Below are 22,103 nucleotides of genomic sequence, written 5' to 3' on the forward strand. Positions count from 1 at the left end.
GCATTAATACTTCAAGTTGCATAAATGTGTTTTGGGAGTGGGAAGGGAACCATAAGAGTAATAACATTGAAGTTTCTATTTTCTCGATCTGTCCTTTAGCTTTAAAATATTTCAACAATTAGCAAGAATAAATATTAACATTATTTAAGTTTAGAAAAATATTTCATATAAACTAAAATAGGCACTTATCAGAAAAATATATTACACATTGATGTTCATGCTTTCTCACTGTTTAAAGGAAAAAACTATAAATGGTCACATGGAAAGTTAGAATTACAATAAGTCAGGTTCTATTTCTTCATATTTATAATGTACTACATCAGTTATTTTGATCCACTGTTTAAATACAGGAATTGCACTAAAGAAAGGCACTGCAGCCAGAGAAAATCCCAGTGAGACTGAATTGTTGCAAATAGACAAGTAGAATGACACCTTGGGCCTGAGTCCATCCCTCTGCCTACCTGTGTAAGGGGAGGCTAGTAATCTCCCAAAGGTACTTCCTTTTTATTTTAAAATTTTATTTTATTTTTATTATTTTATCTACGATAGGCACACAGTGAAAGAGAGAGAGAGGCAGAGACACAGGCAGAGGGAGAAGCAGGCTCCATGCAGGAAGCCCGACGTGGGACTCGATCCCCCAAAGGTACATCCATATAGAATATAATGTTCATTAAGGGGTAAGTAACTTAAAAAACAAATGTGCCAACTTGAAGCTTGCATACATGTTGTTAAAACTGAATAGTTGCCACAGCAATTGTTTAGAATTTAGACCAACAAGAGATCTCTTTTTGGTAGAAGTATTTTATTACTGATGTTTTGAGATGCTGATGCCTGGTGATAATAAGAAGCAGACTGACTTTAGCCAGTGTTCTTATTTTTTATTATTTTTATGTTTTTGGAGATCCAAAAACACAGTGCAACCCTTGCTTCCAGGTCTATGCTTATTATTCTACTGCCTGAAAGCTGCTATCCTTTTTTTTTGCTTTTTAAAGATTTTGTTTATTCATGAGAGACACGGTGTGAGGGGCAGTCAGAGACACAGGCAGAGGGAGAAGCAGGCTCCATGCAGGGAGCCCAATGTGGGATTCGATCCCAGGACCCTGGGATCAAGCCCCAAGCCAAAGGCAGACACTCAACCGCTGAGCTACCCAGGCATCCCTTGAAAGCTGCTATCCTTAACTGAGATAATGAATGTGAAAATATCTAGCACCAGGCCCCAATAGATTATTTTACGGTGGTGATAACAGTAGTGAGTGTTAATCATGCCAGTGGGCAGAGTTTATCCTTTGCAAAAAAAGTTGAGGCTTCTTTTTAAACCACATTCAAGTTTGCCATGTCAGAATAAGATTTTTGTTTGGACTATTACTGCAAATAGATCTTGGCCATTCTCCCAATGACACTATGGATTTTTTTTTCTTTTAATGGTCGCATGCATGTAAGTTTGTAGCTGTCAAAATTAACTAGATAAAGAAAAGACTTCCCTTCTCACTTTTTACTCGTCGTAATATCAATACAATGAAGATATAGGAGTGTGGTTCCAGAATAGAGTTTATGAGTGAGCTCCTCAGTCAAAGCTGTTGTTTCCTTTCCCCAGTTTCATGAGTTTTGAGCAGCGTGACCTTGGACAAATTTCTTAACATCTTAAAACCTCAGTAGAATGGTTATTAGCAACAGTACTTGCTTTTGTAAGGTTGCCCTAGGAATTAAATTAAGTAATCCGTATGGAGTATGTTGTACCACCTCTGGAATACTGAGTGACAAAGCATTCAAAATTATTAGTTAACATTATTAACATCATAATAATTAGATAAATCAAACCAAAGTAGTCCTTTATTTCTCCCCCTCCTCCGTCTGCCTCTCCCTGAATTCTACATTGCTGCCACCACAAAGAGGGTTAAGTTGTCAAGTCTTATTGTTGTTGTTGTTGTTATTATTATTATTATTATTATTATTATTGTCTCTCTCTAGTTTTTAAAATCATTTTAATTTAATCTCTTAGACAATTATGTATCACTGGTGTTGCTTACACACATAGTGTTTGCAATTGTGGTTTGTGATTCCCTAGACGATAGCACTACTTTAAATACTAAAAACCAACCATTTTGTCAGTGGAATATTACCACTTCTAGGTTTTAAAAACTTAAGTTTTGAGGACATATTCTAAGTCAAGGACTTAATGTGTTAAGAAGAAAAAGGAGGAGGAGATGGAAGAGGAGAAGAATGGGAAGAAGGAGAGGGAGATGAAGAGGAAGAGGAAGAATGGGGGAGGATAAAGGAGGAGGGAGAAGGAGAGGGAGAGAGAAAAAAGAAGATGAAATAAGAGGTAGAAGAAGGGGAGGGAGAGGGGAAAGAGGAGAAGCGGTGTGGGGGAGGGCAAACCATGGGGCAATCTACACGCCTGGGCAGATCAGTAGCAGAGTAAATCTCAACTAGCAACAATATCATGGCATTATCAAGAGTCAGATGTGAGAAAAATCCTTTTCTAGCCAAAGACTTTCAGAATGAGTGGGATATACACATGAACATAGACGTGCAAAAAAAAAAATCCATCGGTGGGTAATAAAACTAAAGAAGGTAGCAAGACCGAAATGCTTCACTGGAAAAAACAAAAACAAAAACAAATACAAATACCTCAGTCTGACACTAATAAAATGTTATGCCATTTTAAAAAACAAAAATGTGTCTAAAAAAACACTTCATAAAGTTATCAAATGAGATATTGGATTGTTGAAGATGGTGACAAAAGGAAACATTTTGATGGGCTAAAAACAAATTCAATATACCACTCCCACCCCCCAACTAGTTTAAAATCAAAAAGAGTTTTTTATTAGCAGCTGGATTTTTTTTCCACAAAAAACATACTTATTATTCAACTATGACATGATTGATTCATGTTGATTTAAAAGTCAATAATATTCTATTTTAATATATCATTTTCCTCATTTAATGTGGTATTGACTTTATTTTTAATTAAAATTTACATTTATTAATTCTACCTGCTAATCATTTATATTAGAATAATAAGTGTATACTGAATATGTCACTATCAAGTTTAACCTATGTTACACAGTACCTGTAAAAATGTTTTATAAAAACTACCTACAAATGCTTTATAAGCTTACACATAAAATGTATTACAGTTCTAGCATGGTAATTTTATTTTATTAATTTAATACCTTAACATCAAAGTTCTTAATAAAAAAACTGGTAGTAATACCAGTATTTCAGCATTTCTCAAATTAAACCTTCAAATTACAAGTATTGTAGTCACCGTGCATGCTGTGCTAGTTTGCTCTGGAGAAAAGAGAGTACTCAAAATCTTTCTTCAGTTTACCTTCAACTCAACTGATCTCAGATGATTTCCGAGTTAAGGAACATGCCAGAAACATGGTAGGTTGCAGCATGATAATTAGCAATTTTTTCTTCTACATTAATCTTTTTTTCTGCCTTGAGAACTCTGGTCTATGATTTTTCAGTGCATTTCACACAAAATCATCTAGGCAAATTCAGATGTGTCCTGACCATTCACTTGTTTCTGCACACGAAAGCTGATCAAATATCTGGTTTTCCTTTAATTTTGCAAATGAAAATGTTCTAATTTATTAGTATGGAAGGAAACAAGGAAGGAGTCCATGGAATGTTTTTTATATCACCTTGAAGAAATTGTCATACACCATCTGCTGGTTTATTGAGCATACAAAATGGCAATGTTGATGAATTCTTCCTTAGTAAATGATACATATTGACATAACCACCAGCCATATCCTAATGACCAGCAGCATGCCAAGGTGCTTTGAAATACATCCAGCTTAAATTATCCATAGGTCTTTTGTATTTGTGAAGTGACTAATACTCTAAATAATCTATTTTGGTTAGTGCTGTGCTTCATTTATCCATGCTAGTAAATGTGTCTTTCAAAGCTCACAAATGAGATGCTTAACAGTCTGCCCCATCTTCATTGTCCTTGTGGGTTGTCATCTGAGAATTTTCACCCTGTTAAGAAGGTACAGGCTGAAAAAAGGTCAGTCTAGTTGAATGTCAAAAATAATTTAGAATCTATTCTATTTTATTCTTCGGATTTACTAACATGAACGTGGGAAGAAATTACAACTATAGCCTAGAAATGATAATTATTCCATAAGTCACTAAAGATCCAAGTTTAGTAAAGATCAGTGACTCCCAAACAAGGAGGAAATTCAAAACAATTTCTTAAACAGAAGAAGTTGGGAATCTAAATATGGATGATGAGGAGAGAGAGAGAGAGAGAGAGGGGGAGAGAGGTTGCTGATGCAATTAATAAATAATTTTTTAAATTGAGCAAGGAAGCTTTTATGAATCACGGAATAAATCATGGAATTACGGAATCATGGGGAAAAATCATGGAATGCATCAGAATCTCAATTCTACAACTTAGTTTATGGAGATGTAGGCTGAAAGACTTAAAAGAAAATAAAAACATTCTGTCGATCATTGGATGCCTAGCATCTTAGTATTACTTCATAATTGGAGATATTAGAGAGGGTTCTGTTCAAGAATTAAAATCACCATAAGTACTTCCAGCAGGAAAAAAATCAAAGCAAAGAATTTTATAAAATTCTTGAAAGAACTGGAGGTGTGGGTTGATCTGAGCCTCTAGACCTGACTTCTGTCAGAATCAGAGAGTCAGAGAATTAGGAATCACTGATGAAACTACTGAATTAAACAAACAAACAAACAAAAAAAAGCCACCACTGCTGTGTTCAAGATAAAAAAAGTCACTGCCAGAGCAATGCCACAGCTCCCAAAAAACTGGCTCTGGAACACTGGCCCCCAGGGGACCAGCTGCCTCCTTCAGGGCAATTCCCTCCTGACACCATTAATTCTGCTTCTCAAGTGGGCCTGCCAGCAGAACACAGCATAAATCAAGCAGGCAATGTCTCCAGCTCACTTCCACCTTCCTGGGGTCTGCCAACTATGTGGGGGGAGCTTATTTAAAATACACAATCATGGATGCCAGAAAACCTGGGTGGTCTTTCAGTCCTTGCCATGCAAAAAGCCCCATTGGAAAGAAACGAGGATGGATACCAATTTTACACCAATTACCAGATTCAGTATATCTACAAAGTGTTTCCATGGTCAGAGTGATATGCACTCCTCATAAAAACCTATTGATATAGAAAGTGCTATAAACATTTAAGGGGGAGGTGATGTACCATGTGAAATTGTTCCATCTCTAAATTACAGATGGAATAAGGTGGTGGGAGAAGTAACTTCATACCTCAGACTTGCTTTTGAACTCCTCCCCATTGATGCCACACTCCCTCTACTGGGGTTTGCTGAGTCCGAAAGCCATTATCTGTATCTTGATTGCCTAACATCCATAAAAGAAAGATGTATTTAGTTAAAACTTAAAGGAGAAAGATCATCTGGTGAAAAATAATATATACCTCTATAATAAATAGGAAGAAATGATGTTCTGAAATTGGGTAAGAGAGTACCCATATTGAATCAAAGAAATGAACTGCCCCAAATTGGCTATCCAAAGAAATAGTTGTATACCAAAAATCCTGACATATGGGGGAATGTTCACTTAATAGTAGTTTTAAATGGCAGAGGTAGGTTATAAAACACTGTACAATATTTAGAAAAGAATAGTTTATGAAAACTATATCAAAATTAAATAGCTCTCTATGGATAATGGTAATTTGAGTGTCTTTATTTCTTTGAGATTCTTCCTCCTTTTCATTATTAAATAAAAACAAAACCCTATACATTTGAAACATTGAAATTTATCTTATATACTTAGACATGGATGACTTTATTTTTTGTTCCAATAAACTAGAGCTAGGATAACACATTTTTCCTTCTGGGACCTTGAAAAATGACACACACACACACACACTCACATTCATACACACCCACTCACTCATATAAACAGCTCTGGTTCAGATAATGTGATTTTTTTAAAAGCATGTCAACTTGGTTGTGAATTATTATACCACTAAGATATAATTAGCCAATCATTTATTTCCTTCATGAGTTTACTGAAAACTAATAATGGCATTTCTCGAATGACCTTTCAGATGTCACCTCTGAACCATAGCATACTATGCTCTGCATCACGTTATTGATACCCTAGTACTGAACTGAACTTCAATTTGAGGAGGTAAAACATGTTGAAGAAATAAGCAAATACTGTACATAAAGGCAAACCTAATATCCATGGATAATTTATAGCTTCCTACGTCAAATGTTGATGGAAAGCACTTGAGAGTGTGGATTAAGCCGAGATGAAATTTCAAGGGGATAGAATAGGGATTAGCTGCTACTGTTTTGGAATCTCAGGCCTACAGAATGCTAGATTGCTCCACTCAATATTCTAGCTCAACAGATTTCATAGTTATTAGTTCCACTCACCCCAATAGCCTCTGTCATCTCTGTAGCATCTCCATGTCTGTTCTCCATCTGTTCACTTTTTCTCCCCAAAATATATTCTGATCTCTTTCAGGAATAATTCTTGTGTTCTCCCAAGTTCAGCAGGCTACTCTCTGACTTCTCTATTCAGAAATGGACATTAGCCAAGACATTCTTAGTAGATGATTTGTAGGCTCCAGTACTGCTATTACTGACAGCCTTGAAAACCTAGATGGGCACAGAAGGCACTTCTATGGTGATCACCCTGTAGATTACACCACATCAGTATCGTGGCTCATTCACGATCAAATCTCACTTTTTGCTGTCACTCCCCCCGTACCCACTCAAGTTCCGAACTGCCTGTATTTTTTAGTAGTCCTTGTATGTTCAAAGAATGCAAGCAGAATTTGATTATTTGCCCAAACAAAATATCATAATGTAATCTATAAAATCGTGCCATGACCCACCCAGAGAATACAGAGATTCATTTATTCATTATTTTTTGGAAGAGTTAGATTTTCTTAGAATCATAAAATGTTAAAGTGGGAAGAATGTTGCTCCTTTATGTGGTAATAAGTAAGAGATCTCAACCAATCTCAAAGTATTACATGTGAATCTGAATCAGATGAGGAGAGTTGGCAGATGCATGCTGAAGAATTCAGTTTCAGTAAAATGTGAAGCCTGAGAAATATGCTTCCATAGATCTCACCAAGCACATCTTCCTTACTTTTTCCATTTCCCCCCCATTCATTTAACCTTAAAAACCCTTAGTGGTTAGGGGGCCTAGGAGGGGAATGGGAAGGTAGAGGCAGATAAGGGAGAAGAGAGTGGAGTAGGTCAGAATTTTGAGAAGTTTGAGAGGAAGAAAAGAACTGAGGTTTCTACTGTCACTGGAAAGTCAGGCTGCAGGAAGAGCAGAAGCTCCTGCTGTGAGAGGCAAAGCTGGTGATTTCATTCCAAAGGCAGCTGTAACTGAGCTCTTTCCAAAGAAGGAATCAGTAACTGTTTATATAAAGGGTAGAATTGCTCAACTGCAATCCCAAGAGAGTGACTTTACCTGTTTGTGAGACAAGTGTCAGAATGTTTTGGGACACCTCTCACAGCCCCAGTTACAGGAAACAGGTTAGCATTGTTGCGGGGGGAGTGTTTGGAGAAAAGGGCTCAACACACATACCCCCACACCTTCCAGAGAAAGACAAAACAATTTTTATATCAGTCATATGGAAGAACAGTCAAAACTACAAAAAATCAGCCAAGTGAAATGTGAAAATGTCATTGAAAAAAATCAGTAGGATACCAATCCAAAAATGCTGTTAGCACTTTGATCCAGGGTATAAAAATATTGAACAGTAGATATAGATGGGCAATGACCAGGGCCAGAGGACACAAGGCAAGAGTTGGAAAAGGGTCTGGGGATCTAGTGGAATGGCTGAGGTGACCCTGGCATTAACATTTATTTCATTACTCTAATGACCTATACAGACAAAACAATGTGTTACCCTGGCATTTCAGCCCTGCCCTGATATAATTCACGTGTTGATGGCCTACCTTTCATGGTCTCCAGCAGCCTGATGTCCTGCCTGACAACCAGTGGGAACTTGCTTCTTCACAGTGGCACATACCTTTGCACAATTTGCAATATACATCTTTTACTGTCCTCCAATCATTTTGCATTTTAACATTGGCTAGTTATGGTTTCTTCACCAGATACATTGATCCATATGAAAATAATGTCAAAACAAATTTTGTTGCTTTTCACAAACATTCTAAGAGTTTGGCTGCAATATCAATCAAGGGTACTAATGTGTGAAATAATGGAATATTTCATCAAATGTTTGGTTAGACAGTGTAAAGCTAATACCAATATAAATAACAAGATTTCATATCAGGAGTCTGAATCAAAATTTACCAGTGAAGGCAAAAGATAAAAATAAAACTTGAACTTCTAAAGACTATTGGTATTAAAACTTCAACTTTTTGTTGAGATATAATTGGCATACAATACAGTAGTTTCATGTATACGATGTAATGATTCAATACTTGTTTCTACTGCAAAATGATCACCCCAATAAGTCTAGTTAACATTCATCACCATAGATAGTTACAAAAGTTTTTTCTTCTGATGAGAAGTTTAAGATCTACTCTCTTAGCAACTTTCAAATATGCAATACAGTTTTGTTAACTCTGGTCACCATGGTATACATTACAACCTATAACTTATTTTATAATTGGAGATTTGTACCCTTGGACTCCCTTGATCCATTTTGTCTGCCTTTCAACTCCAGCTTCTGACAACCACCAAACTATTCTTTATCTATGAACTTGGGTGTTTTTTTGTTATTGGGGTTTGTTTTCATTTTTTTGCCCTTTCTAAAAATTTCACATATACATGAGACCATACAGTGTTTGTTTCTCTCTGTCTGACTTTTTAAACTTTGGATAATGCCTTCAAGGTGTGTCCATGCTGTTGCAAATGGCAAGATTTCTTTCACTTTTATGGCTGAGTAATATCCCATTGTGTGTGTATATATATACATTTTTATGATCCAATCACCTAATAAGGGACACTTAGGTTGTTTCCACATCTTGGCTATTGTAAATATAATACTGCAATGAACATGGAGTGCATATATCTTTTCAAGGTAATGTTTTTGCTTTCTCTGGTAAATAACTAGAAGTAGGATTAGTGGATCATATGGTAATTCTATTTTTAGTTTTTTGAGGAAACTTTATACTGTTTCCATAGTGGCTGTGCCAATTTATATTCCCATCAATAGTGCACAAGAGCTCCTTTTTCTCCACATCCTTGCGAGCACTTATTTCTCTGAAACCTTCCATTTCTCAGATTATTTTTTATTGTCATATACTACACAGCTTAGAGACGCTTACTCATGTTCAGCTAGGTGTGGTTTTTACACTTTCAGCCAACTTAATGTTAAATATAGTATTCATGGTAATGACATCAAATAAATAGTGTCAAATAACAAGCAACTATTAAAATTAGGTGTATTTTTTTCAATGTCTACTGAATCTTTTTGAAATTAAGCTCAGAATTTCACACATTGCTATATTAAACACATCCAACTATTTTAAATTTAAGAAAGTACATAAAATTGTTTATAAGAGTTTTATGCCTTCCGGAGCATTTTTACATGATTTAAGTCTTAAGAAGTAAAAGTATAAATAATGCCAAATTCTTTTTGAGAACTTTAAGAAGAAATACAAGCTAAATAGTAAAAGAGAAATCAAATGGACTAAAAATCAGGGGAAAAAAAACTCTTTCCCATATAAGATGGGAATAGGACTCTAAAGGGAGCAGAGAGCAACTAGAACCAAAGCCCCAGATTCCACAGGATGAGTTGATTTGAAAGAATGTAACTTAGGAAGGGTGATCCTACCATGAGTGCTAGTATCAGTTAGAATACTTTGCTTGCAAGTAATAGCAAATCCACCTTAACATGACTTAGCAATTGAAGAGAATGTATTGGCTCATGTAACCCCAAACTCAAAGGTAGGCTTGTTCAGGACAGACTTGATCTACAGGTGTAAACACTTCAATAAGGATCCAATTCCTTGTCTTGCCAGCCTGCCCTCTGCCAAGCTAGTTTCATTCTAAATATGACTTCTTATCATAGCACGATGGGACTATATGGATCCGCCTCTCCACCCTTCAATGCCACCACAAAACAAAACAAAACAAAACAACCTGAGCCCATGGGGAATGGGTGCTAGGAAGGCATCCAACAAATACCCTCCAAAATAAACACATTAAACAAACAATAATTAGTGTCATGAAGAATGATCTCCAATTAGTCATCGACATTTCACAGGATTTTGATCATTTTATATGAAATATTAAATCTGAATATGGTGAGGATGTTAATTATGCCTATAATGAAATATGTAAGTTGATACAAAAAACAAAGTAATATTTAATTAATAAATACTCTGCCAGAACAGCATGTTTTTCACCAGTTATAGCTACTGATATAAATAAGTAGCACTTCCCTGTACTCAGTGTTCTGCCAACAGAAATTCAATTATGAGGAAAAATGGCAGTTAGGGACCTCTATTTGGATAAAAGTTCTAGGAAACTCTGAAGACTTCTAAGTGGAATGCATTTGAAATTAGAATTTTGGACGAAATATGAATTTGTGCTGAAACTATCAATAAAAAATTGTTAGGACATTTTAAACAGATTAAAGAACACAGAGTACATCTGAAATCTATATGTAAAAATGATAGTTGGTAGAAAATGGTTATTACTTGAAAGAAGCGTTGGTGAGATTAATCCGAGTACAGAAACAAAATTTTCACAGGTACAGTTTAGAGTAAAAGATGAGGACAAAATATTTTCACCCTTCTTTCATATACAAACTGAAAATAAAATAATAGGAATAATGAAAACCAATGCTATTAATCAGAACCATATCCTCTCATTTATTTTTTTGTAACTTTTGTTAAAGATTTATTTATTTTAGGGAGAGTGAGAGCACAAATGGGGGAGGGGCAGAGGGAGAGGGAGGGAGAGAATTCTCAAGCAGACTCCCCACTGAGCATAGATCCTGATGCAGGCTTGTTCCTAGGACCCTGAGATCATGACCCAAGCCAAAATCAAGAGTTAGACACTCATCAGTTAAGCCACCTAGGCACACCCCCACACACATACCACTCAGTTTATTTAACAGGTAAGAGGACAACTTATAGGACAAAAGAATAGCTGTGAATTAAACTATGAGTAGAAAACCTCAGAAATATCTTTAATAATGAAAGTCTTTTGGGTTTTAGCTATGTTGATAAAATGGGACCAACTTTTATGAGATTAATGGTAAACTGCAGCAAATTTAAATCATGCCTTGATTTATAATGGGCCATTTAAGTGTAATGGAAAATGTAAAGTTTGCCCCTGCATTTAAGGAAGACACAAATGTTCCATAGACATACATAATAGCTTTGAGATTCAGCAGTAATGATGTTTCATGAATAAAAAATAGCTATGAAGTGCTTTCAGTGGTATCAGTTCTTTATTGGATTATATACATGCATTTGCATAAAAAGCAAAATATTTTTAAGTGAAACTAAGTTTAAAACTATAGGCACTTCTGGCTAAATAATATGCTATTAAATAATGAATGTGTCAACAAAGAAATCAAAGAAGAAATAAAAATTACATGAAAATGAAAATACAACAGTCCAAAATCTTTGGGATACAGCAGAAGTAGTTGTAAGAGGGAAGTTTATTGCAATACAGGCCTACCTCAAGAAGCAAGAAAAATCTCAAACAATCTAACCTACACCTGAAGGAGCTAGAAAAAGAACAAAAAGTCCAAACCCAGCAAAAGGAAGGAAATAATTAAGGTTGAAGCAGAAATACATGATACAGAAACGAAAAGAAAAAAAAAAAAATAGGACAGAGTAATGTAACCAGGAGCTGATTCTTTGAAAAGATCAACAAAATTGATATACCTCTAGCAAGACTCATTAAAAAAAAATAGAAGACCCAAGTAAACAAAATTACTAATGAAAGAGGGGAATAAGAACCACCCAGAGAAACACAAACAATTGTAACAATATTATGAAAACCTATATGCCAACAAATTGGACAACTTAGAAGAAATGGATAAATTCCTAGAAACATATAATCTATGAAAAGTATAGCAGGAAGAAATAGAAAATTTGACTGAACTGACCAATCAATCAACAGCAGTGAAACTGAATCATTCATTTAAAAAAAAATCCCAAAAACCAAAAGCCCAGGACCAGATAGCTTCAGAGGCAGATTCTACCAAACATTTAAAAAACATTTAATATGTCCATCCTTCTCAAACTATTCTAAAAATTACAAGAGTAAGGAAGACCTCCAAATTCATCTTATGAAGCCAGTATCACCTTGGTACCAAAACCAAATAAAGACACCACAAAAAAGAAAACTACAGGCTGATATCTCTCATGAATATAGATGCAAAAATTCTCAACAAAATATTAGCAAGCTGAATCCAACAATGTATTTTTAAAACTCGTATACCATACATGATCAAGTGGGATTTATTCCCAGGATGCAAGTGTGGTTCAATATTTGCAAAACAATCAACAGGATAATGTCACATCAACAAGAGTGGATAAAAACCATATGATCATTTCAAGAGTTGCAGAAAAAGCATTTGACAAAGTACAACATCCATTCATGGTAATAACTCTCTGCAAAGTAGGTATAAAGGCAATACACCTAACCATAATAAAAGCCTTATATGAAAAACACACAGACAGTATCGTGTTCAATGGTGGAAAACTGAGAGCTTTTCCCCTAATATCGGAAAAACACAAGGCTATCCACTCTCACCACTTTTCTTTAACATAGTTCGAGACACAGCAATTAGACAACATTAAGGTATACAAGGCATCCAAATAGGTAAGGAAGAAGTAAAGCTCACTATTTGCAGATGATATAGTATTCATAAAAAAAAAAAAACCTTAAAGATTCTACAAAAAAACCTATTAGAACCGATAAATGAATTCAGTAAAATCACAGGTTATAAAATTAATATACAGAATAATAATGAAGCAGCAAAAAGGTAATTTAAGAAAACAATCTCATTTACAATTGCACCAAAAACAATAAAATATCTAGGAAATAAACTTAACCAAAGAAGTGAAAGACCTGTATTTTGAAAACTATAAAACACTGATAAGAGAAATAAAAGATGATACAAAACTGAAAAGACATCCCATATTCATAGGAATTTTTAAATACATTTTTAAAATTTGTGTGAAATCATAAAAGACTGAATAGACAAAGCAATCTTGAAAAAGAAAAACAAAACTGGAGGTATCACAATTTCAGATTTCAAGTTATGCTATAAGGCAGTAGTAATTAAAACGGTATGGTGCTGACATTAAAAACAGAGACATAGATTAATAGAATAGAACAGAAAATCCAGAAATTTCTATGTGGTTTACAGAAATAAACCCACAGTTATATTGCCAATTAATCTTCAATAAAGAAGGACTGAATATACAGTGGGAAAAAGTCTCTTCAACAAATGGTAGATAGGACAGCCACATGCAAATTAAAGAAACTGGACCACTTATTCTGACCTATACACAAAAATAAATTCAAAATGGATTAAAGACCTAAATGTGAGACCCGAAACTATAAAAATCTTTAAAGAGAGCATAGGCAATAATTTCTTTGACACTGGCCATAGCAACATTTTTCTAGATATGTCTCCTGAGGCAAGAGAAATAGGAGCAAAACAAAATCAAAACAAAACAAAAAATCTCCGCATTGGAACTACATCAGAATAAAAAGTTTCTGCACAGGGAAGGAAGAAATCAACAAAGCTAAAAGACAATCTACTGAAGGGGAGAAGGTATTTTCAACTGACATTTCCAATAGAGGCATAGTATCCAAAATATATAAAGAACTGAGACAAGTCAATATCCAAAAAACAAATAATCCAATTAAAATGAGCTGAAGACAGGAATAGACACTTCTCCCAAGAGGACATACAGATGGCCAACATATACATGAAAAGATGTTCAACATCACTCACCCGGGAAATGCAAAACAAAACTACAATGACATATCACCTCATAATGTCAGAATAGCTAAACTCAAAAACACAAGAAACAACAAGGGCTGGGGAGAATGTGGAGAAAAAGGGAGCTTATTGCACTATTGGTGGGAATGCAAATTGTTGCAGCCATTGTGGAAAACAGTATGGAAGTTCCTCAAAAAATTGAAAATAGAACTACCCTGTGATCCAGGAATCACACTACTGGGTATTTACCAAAAAATATGAAAACACTAATTCAGGGCAGTCTGGGTGGCTCGGTGATGTAGTGCCGCCTTCAGCCCAGGGTGTGATCCTGGAGACCTTGGATCGAGTCCCACATCAGGCTCCCTGCCTGTGTCTCTGCCTCTCTCTCTCTCTCTCTCTCTCTCTCTGTGTGTGTGTGTGTGTCTCATGAATAAATAAAATCTTTTTAAAAACAAAACAAAACACTAATTCAAAGATATATAGGGAATCCCTATGTTTATTGAAGCATTATTTTCAATAGCCAAACTGTGGAAGCAGCTCAAGTGTCTATCGATGGAGGATTGGATAAAGAAGATGTGGTACACATATACAATGGAATATTGTTCAGCCATAAAAAAGAATGAACTCTTGCCATTTGCAACAACATGGATAGAGCTAGAGAGTATAAGTCTAAGCAAAATAAGTAAGAGAAAGACAAATAACATGGTTTCACTCAAGTATAGAATTTAAGAAACAAAACAAATGAGCAAAGGAAAAAAAAAGAGAGAGTGACGACTGAGAAACAGACTCTTATCTGTAGAGAACAAACTGTTGGTTACCCCAGGGGAGCTGGATGTGGGCATGGGGAAAATAGGAGATAGGGATTAAAGAGTACACTGATAATGATGAAAAAGCAAATAAAATAAAATAATTTTTAAAACTGTAGACACTTCTGTCATTGAAAATATATCATCCTGGGGGCATCTGGGTGGCTCAGTTGGTTAAATGTCTGCCTTCAGCTCAGGTCATGATCCCAGGGTCCTCAGATTGAGCCCTGCATTGGGCTCTCTGCTCTGTGAGGAGTCTGCTTCTCCCGCTCCCTCTACCCCCTGCTGGTGTCTCTCTCTCTCATTCTTTCTTTCCATCTCACATAAATAAAATGTATTTTTAAAAAAGAAAAGGAAAATATATCATTCTGTTGTATCATTGTGCTTTATTAATCACAATTGAAAGATTCTTGAAAGACTATTGAAATGCATGTGGTATTAAATGGCTTTTAAATAACACATGTTGGGGGCACCTGGGTGGCACCATTGGTTAGGTGTGCAACTGTTGGTTTTGGCTCAAGTAGTGGTCTCTGGGTCATGAGATCCGGCCACACGTGGGGTTCTGCACTCAGCTAGGAGTCTGCTTGTGATTCTTGCTCCCTCTCCCTTTTCCTCCCACTTGTGCTCTCTTTCTCTCTCTAAAATAAATAAATACGTCTTTTAAATAAATAGATAGGTTGATAGATAGATGATAGATAGATAGACAGATAAAACATGTTCATGCTTAAAAGTTCAAATGGTACCAAAGTGTATACACTGAACAGTGTCTTCCTTCATAGGTGCTTGCACAGTCTTGTGCAATTCACACATAGCAATGCCACCTCCTCCAGATCCTTGGAAGAATTCAGTATCTAGAATCCAACACTCCATTCCAGTGAGTACTGGATCTTTCAATCCTTCCTTTTACATCGGCAGTGGTGATGGAGGGGTAGGGAGGTGGAAGTAAGGGCAGCTGTAATTATGCCTATATCAGATTTTATGTTGCCTCCTTACCCTCACCCAGCACCAGTTCCGGCTTGCTCCCAGATGAGGAGAAACAAACTGAAGTTCTTGTAAGAGAGCCATGAAAAACGTTTACTTATAGTAGCTGTTAGCTGTATCTAACTTTCCCCATCTCTGAAATTGCATGACATACCTCATGAGGAAATTTACAGAAGATTGTATTTGCATGTCTACTTGTGTAAGCAGTGGGAAGTGCTGTATAGATTTTTCTTTAAAAGAAGAAATGCCCATATCACTGGGGAGAAATGACAAAAATTTTAAAACCACTTAGGATTGAACTGGAGAATTATGCCAAAAAGGAATTTCCAAATAATTTATAAGTTGAAAATATCCTACCTCCACAGAAAAGTATTCTGGGGAAAAAAACTATAATAAATCATGTATTATTATCTCATCAGAAGAATATTATAAAGTCAATCTTTATTTCTGAGTTACTCAACTTTGGGATTTATATTGAATTTATCTTTCTAAGGGATCCTTGGGTGGCTCAGCGGTTTAGCGCCTGCCTTCCACCCAGGTGGTGGTCTTAGAGTCCCAGGATCGAGTCCCACGTTGGGCTTCCTGCATGGAGCCTGCTTCTCCCTCTGCCTGTGTCTCTACCTCTCTCTCTGTGTGTGTCTCTCATGAATAAATAAATAAAATCTTTTTAAAAATTATCTTTCTACTCTCTAGCATTTGGATATTTTACATGGTGCCATGTGGTAGGTAAGAGAGATTCCATTTTCAGCTGGAATTTGTAACCAAACTTATGGAGCCTTAAGGACTTGGTATTATGAGTAGTTAGTTGCTTCAGCTAAAGGACTTTTGATGCTTTCATATATAAGAATTTTGAACTTTAGTTGGTCTGACTGTATATTTTAATCTTCAAGTTAAATTATGGATCCCGGCACTCAACGCAGAGTCTGCTTAAGGCCCCTCCCCCTGATCACAATAAATAAATTAATAAGTAAATAAATACATTCTTGAAAAAGAAAAAAAATGAATCCCAATGCTTACTGTCATGATTAGAGTTGGCTATGATGTAATCATTCTTTCTTTATCACAATCGTCATAGAATAGTCATAGAATTATTTCCTCTATTTTTATTACAAATATAATATCCTGGCTATGCCATGTATTAAATAGGCTTCTGTAGGCTAGCCTGGAATGGAATGTTTACAGTAAAGTAACAGATCCTTTGTTCCAAATAATCAACTTAGAAGTTTACTTTTAAAACACAGCTAATTGACATGTTAACCACCTATATCAATGCACAGTTGTAAAAGGGATTTGTTTATTATTGCATTGTAGTGCTTAGCAACACTGAGCTCTCTAAATCAAATTAAATTCAGGCCTTGTTTACTTATTACAGATATTTTTAGCTGGTGAACTCTCACTAGTGCTTTGTTTTGTCCAGATTAAATTAAATCAAAAACATGACAAAATATTTTGGCAAATATAATACATTTTATTTATTTCTGAAGAAAAGGATATTTTCCCCCTTTGGAGTATCCATTGATGCCTTCCCCTGCCATCTAGCTTATTCCCCCATCTCAAAAGCATTGACACATTCACAGAGGAGTGAATCTCTATCAACCATGTTACAGATCCCCCTAGAGGTACCCACATAAGGAAGTAAAAATTGAGTCCATATCTGTTTTTAGTAAATTAAACTGAGTCATGTTTCCCTCATGACCCTTTTTGTTTTCTGTTCCAAAACGACAATTCAGCCAAAGGATCTTCTGTCTACTACACACACGGATATGCTTTATCTTCTCTCGAAAGCATTTGTTCTTCCATTTCTATCTCTAGTTAGATTCAACCACTGGTATGAGGCTGTCTTGAATACATTGAATGGAGTCCTTTAGTGCTACTCTATTAAGAAGAGAGAGAAATAGGGCAGCCTGGGTGGCTCAGTGGTTTAGTGCAGCCTTCAGCCCAGGGCCTGATCCTGGAGACCCAGGATCGAGTCCCATGTTAGGCTCCATGCAGGGAGCCTGCTCCTCCCTCTGCCTGTATCTCTGCCTCTCCCTCTCTCTCTCTCTCTCTCTCTCTCTCAATAATAATAAATAAACACCTTTAAAAAAAAGAGAGAGATAAATATTTCACCAAGATGCATCTAACAATGCCAAGTTATGCATTAAGATACAAACTACGTATTGAGTATCTTAACATGCAGAAATAGCACATTGTAATGAAAAGTTTCTGATAAGTGCAATTTATGTTCAGAGAGCTACAATATATTATGTACAATATGCATTCACATAGAGGAAAAAGCATTTAATCATGAAAATATTCACTACTGAACTCAAATCTTTTCCTTAGAGTTAATTAATTAAAGATAATGTTTGTCATTAATTAAATGAGATCTTCACGGATCTCTTTTGAGTTGTGTCTATACTGTAGCAAAAAGTTAAGTAATTTAAGGTTAAACTGGTTTCAACATCAATAGTGAATCAAAACTTTCAACAATTTTTTTCCAATTTGATATGAAGACAGGAAAAGTAAAATTCAAGATTCGTTCCTTCAGGTTTTATGTCTGTTGATATTTTAAGGAGGGTGTGTCTTAGTTTCCTAAGGATGCCATAGCAAAGTACAACAGATTGGGTACTTGAAAACAATAGAAAATTGTTCTCTCACAGCCTTGAGTCTAGAATCTGAAATCAAGTTGTTTGCAGGACCTTGTTCCCTCTGAAGCATCCGGAGGAAGACTCTTCCTTGCCTTTTCCAGATTCTGGTAGCCCTGGATATCTTCCTTGGTGAATAGCACCATAACTCCAATCTGCCCCATTCTCACATGGCCATTTCCCTGTGTATCTCCTCTCCTCATCTTATAAGGACACCTATTATATTGGATTAAGGTCTCACCCTACTCCAGTATGATTTCATTTTAAACTTAGGCCTAAATAAGTCTGCAATGACCCTCACATTCTGAGGTACTGGGGGTTAAAATTTCAACATATCTTTTGGAGGGACACAGTTCAACCTGTAATAGGGAGCTTCAACATAACACATTTGTTTTCCACATGAGTTCTGAACCAATGGAAATGGTGAGCAAAATCCCACTTTTGTTGATGCTAAAGCTCATTTTGGAGAATCTGACATATCTGAAGGCAAATGAGCATGATAATCTGAGACACTGAAATCACATTTACTTACCTACTCAGTAGCAGATAGCATTGGACCATCACAGATCTCTTCAGGTGATTGTTTGCCCCCTGAAGAACGAATAGTGTGGAGGAACAGAGCAAATGTGTCCTTTCTGCAGCTTAGGCTGGCAGCTCCACAAACCCACCAGAGAATAAAAGAACGAGAAAGAGGAAAAAGACTCAAGTGTTAATGTTAATATTGCTCCCTCCACATAAAAAAAAAAAAAATCAGGAAAAAGGAATAAGCTTCCCTATGACAATAATTGCATATGTTTATCGAGACATTTTCATTATTAGTGAATAGCCATAGGTAAGGCTCAGAACGTTTTTCCCGAGGTTTGATTTTAAAGATTTAAAAAATATTTATATTATGAATGTATAGATATTCTGTTCTTTATGTCCTGCAGAATTTTATGTTCTGTTTTATAGAATTTTAGCCTAAGTTTGCAGTTACTGTCTACAATATTTTGTATAATAAAAAAGTTTGTTTTTTTTTTTAAAGATTGTATTTATTTATTCATGCGAGACACACAGAGAGAGGACAGAGACACAGACAGGGAGAAGCAGGCTCCTCACAGGTAGCCCGATGTGGGATTTGATCCCAGAACCGGGATCATGCCCTGAGCCAAAGGCAGATGCTCAACAGCTGAGCCACCCAGGGGTCCCTAGAAAAAAGTTTAGAATCCCACATCACTAAATCCATTCTACATTGAATAACTGTGAGCTTGTCATAAGAAAGTTAACCAGGAGGATCATTTAGCTTAAAGTGCAAGTTCATTAAGGGCTTTAAGCCTTAACTTTTATTTATTTTCCAAAAGGAGTAACAAAAAATCTTACAGGATTAAAAGAAAGTATGTATCTCATAAGTTTACATTTGTATCCTAGAACTAGATCATACCATGTATAGTAAGCTACTAATAGTTTTTGTAAATTCTGAAATCAGCTTGTTAAACAGAAAAAAAAATATATGTTTGCATCTTGAAAGGGTTAGGTTGTTTAATGTAGACAAGAAAGGTAAATTAAATTTCATTAACTATTTTTTAAAGCTTTTTAAAATTTTTATTTATTTATTCATGAGAGACACACACACAGAGGCAGGGACACAAGCAGAGGGAGAAGCAGGCTCTGTGCAGGGAGTCCGATGTGGGACTCGATCCCAGGACTCTAGGGGATCATGCCCTGAGCCAAAGGTAGGCGCTCAACCGCTGAGCCATCCAGGCATTCCCATTAACTCTTTTTTTAAAAGATACTTTTATTTTTAATATGTTAGAAGTGTCAAGAAACAAAAATAAAAAGAAGGGGACTTTCCTCTCCAAAACTTTGTAAAAATACACAAACTTAGAAGGCTTTTATTTTATTTTATTTCTGAGTAGGGAAATTTCTACTGATGTGGTAGGGAGCCTGTAAAATGACCACAGATGAACCCTGCCTCCTAGTATTCACCACCTCGCCCCTTGCATATAGGCTGGACTCTTCCTTTTTTTGAATGACTTGCTTCTAATGAATAGAATGTAGTCAATCTGATGGGTATCACTTCCAAGATTTAGTTTTAAATGACCATGGCTACCATTCTGCTTGCTCTGTCTTACTGTCTCTTGGATCACTTGCTCTCGGCGTAGCCCTGTGGAAAGATTCACGTCATGAAGGAGCTTAGAAGATTTCCACCTAGTTGAGCCTTCACATGAGACTGCAATCCCAGTCAACAGCTTGACTACAACTTAGTGAGAAGCTTTGATCCTAAGGTACTCAACTGAGCTATGTCCAAGGTCCTGATCCACAGAAACTGTGGGATAATAAATGTTTGTTTCAAGCCTTTAAGCCACTAAGTTGCGAAGGAACTTGTTATGCAACTATAGATAACTAAAAGGTAAAAGGGGAAAGGCCAAAGATTCTGTTGTAATTTAGTGTTAAGATTATGGATTTAAAAGTCAATTTGTCTAATAACTTAGAAACATTTTATTTAAGAAATACATAACATTTTCTTGCCAAAAAATTTCAAAAATGATGAGTCATAAACAGTAAAATCTCCCTCCCTAAATTCACATCCCTCTTCTGAATTAATCATTAGGTTATTTTTCCAGACCTTTTTTTCAGCATTAACATTTTCATATGTGGAGTTTTACTTCACAGAAATAAAAGAGAATATTCTGCAAGTTTTTTTTTTTTTAGTTTAACTTGTCCTAAAGATCTTCTCAAAGCTGAACATTGATATTTATATTTCTCTCTTATCTTCTATAAGGGAGCCATAACACAATTTTATTTAATCCATGCCCTACTCAGGCACATTTGTTTCTAGTATTTCACTTTGACCAACATTGTTGCAATTAATAGACTTGTACTTATCTCTTTGTGTTCATGAAGTGATATATCCCTATTTTAGACTTGTAGATGTGAAGCTTCAAAGGACATGGGCATTTTTTCTTGATAGATTTTCCAACTACTCTTTAACACAATAACTATTTACACTGTCAGAACAGTGATTTGGAATACTGGTTTTCCCCACATCTCTGTCAATGCTAGATATTTTCCATTTTTTGAATACATTCTACCTTCTTTTTAAAAAGATTTTATTTATTTATTCATGAGAGACATAGAGAGGCAGATACATAGGAAGAGGGAGGAGAAGCAGGCTCCATGCAGAGAGCCCAATGTAGGACTTGATCCCTGGACCCAGGATCATGCCCTGAGCCAAAGGCAGACGCTCAACCACTGAGCCACCCAGGTGTCCCTCTACCTTCTTCTTCCACCCTACTAGTTAATCACATCTTTTATATTTCCTCTTATTGCTATAGTTTTGTTTGTAAAGGTTTAGATCTTTAAACTACCGGTTAGCTTTCTAATAATGTTTGATTAACTTACAGATCAAATTTGGAGAAAACCACAATAAGACAACTCTTTCAAACATGAAAACAGGTAATATTTTTCAATTGACTTTAAATTAAATCATAGAATGTAAACCCATTTGAAGTCCTCATTTCCTTCTTATTAGAATAATCTGCAGTTCTTCTACATAGTTGGTAATCGATCAATGTTGATTTCATTTAATTGATTAAATTCCCCATGATGATGTCATGTCAAGTACCATTGAAATATATACTGACTACCTAGAACCCAGATCTTGGTTGTTAAAAATGTGAGATTCCTTAGAGATATAACTGAATCAACAGCTGGTACAGGGGGAGTATGAGAGGGACCCGGAACATCTTGGGAGAGAAAGTATGGAAGCACTCAAA

The 22,103-nt window shown here is 35.8% G+C and overlaps 1 long non-coding RNA gene across 2 annotated transcripts in view; it reads right to left on the bottom strand.

Annotated features, from left to right (window-relative positions):
- The window catches only part of LOC102154762, a 93,863-nt gene that overhangs the window by 29,311 nt on the left and 42,449 nt on the right, over positions 1-22,103 (bottom strand). The window contains exons 2-4 of one of the 2 annotated variants that reach the window (XR_005382144.1): positions 6,397-6,621; positions 5,258-5,350; positions 2,921-3,993 (exon numbers count right to left, since the gene is read on the bottom strand). This is a non-coding gene — a long non-coding RNA (uncharacterized LOC102154762). Of the gene's footprint in view, positions 1-2,920; positions 3,994-5,257; positions 5,351-6,396; positions 6,622-22,103 lie in introns of those variants that run through there. The other variant, XR_005382143.1, reaches the window with a different exon arrangement.

The sequence above is a fragment of the Canis lupus genome, chromosome 31 (genome assembly GCF_011100685.1).
Source record: "Canis lupus familiaris isolate Mischka breed German Shepherd chromosome 31, alternate assembly UU_Cfam_GSD_1.0, whole genome shotgun sequence".
Lineage (NCBI taxonomy): Eukaryota > Metazoa > Chordata > Mammalia > Carnivora > Canidae > Canis > Canis lupus.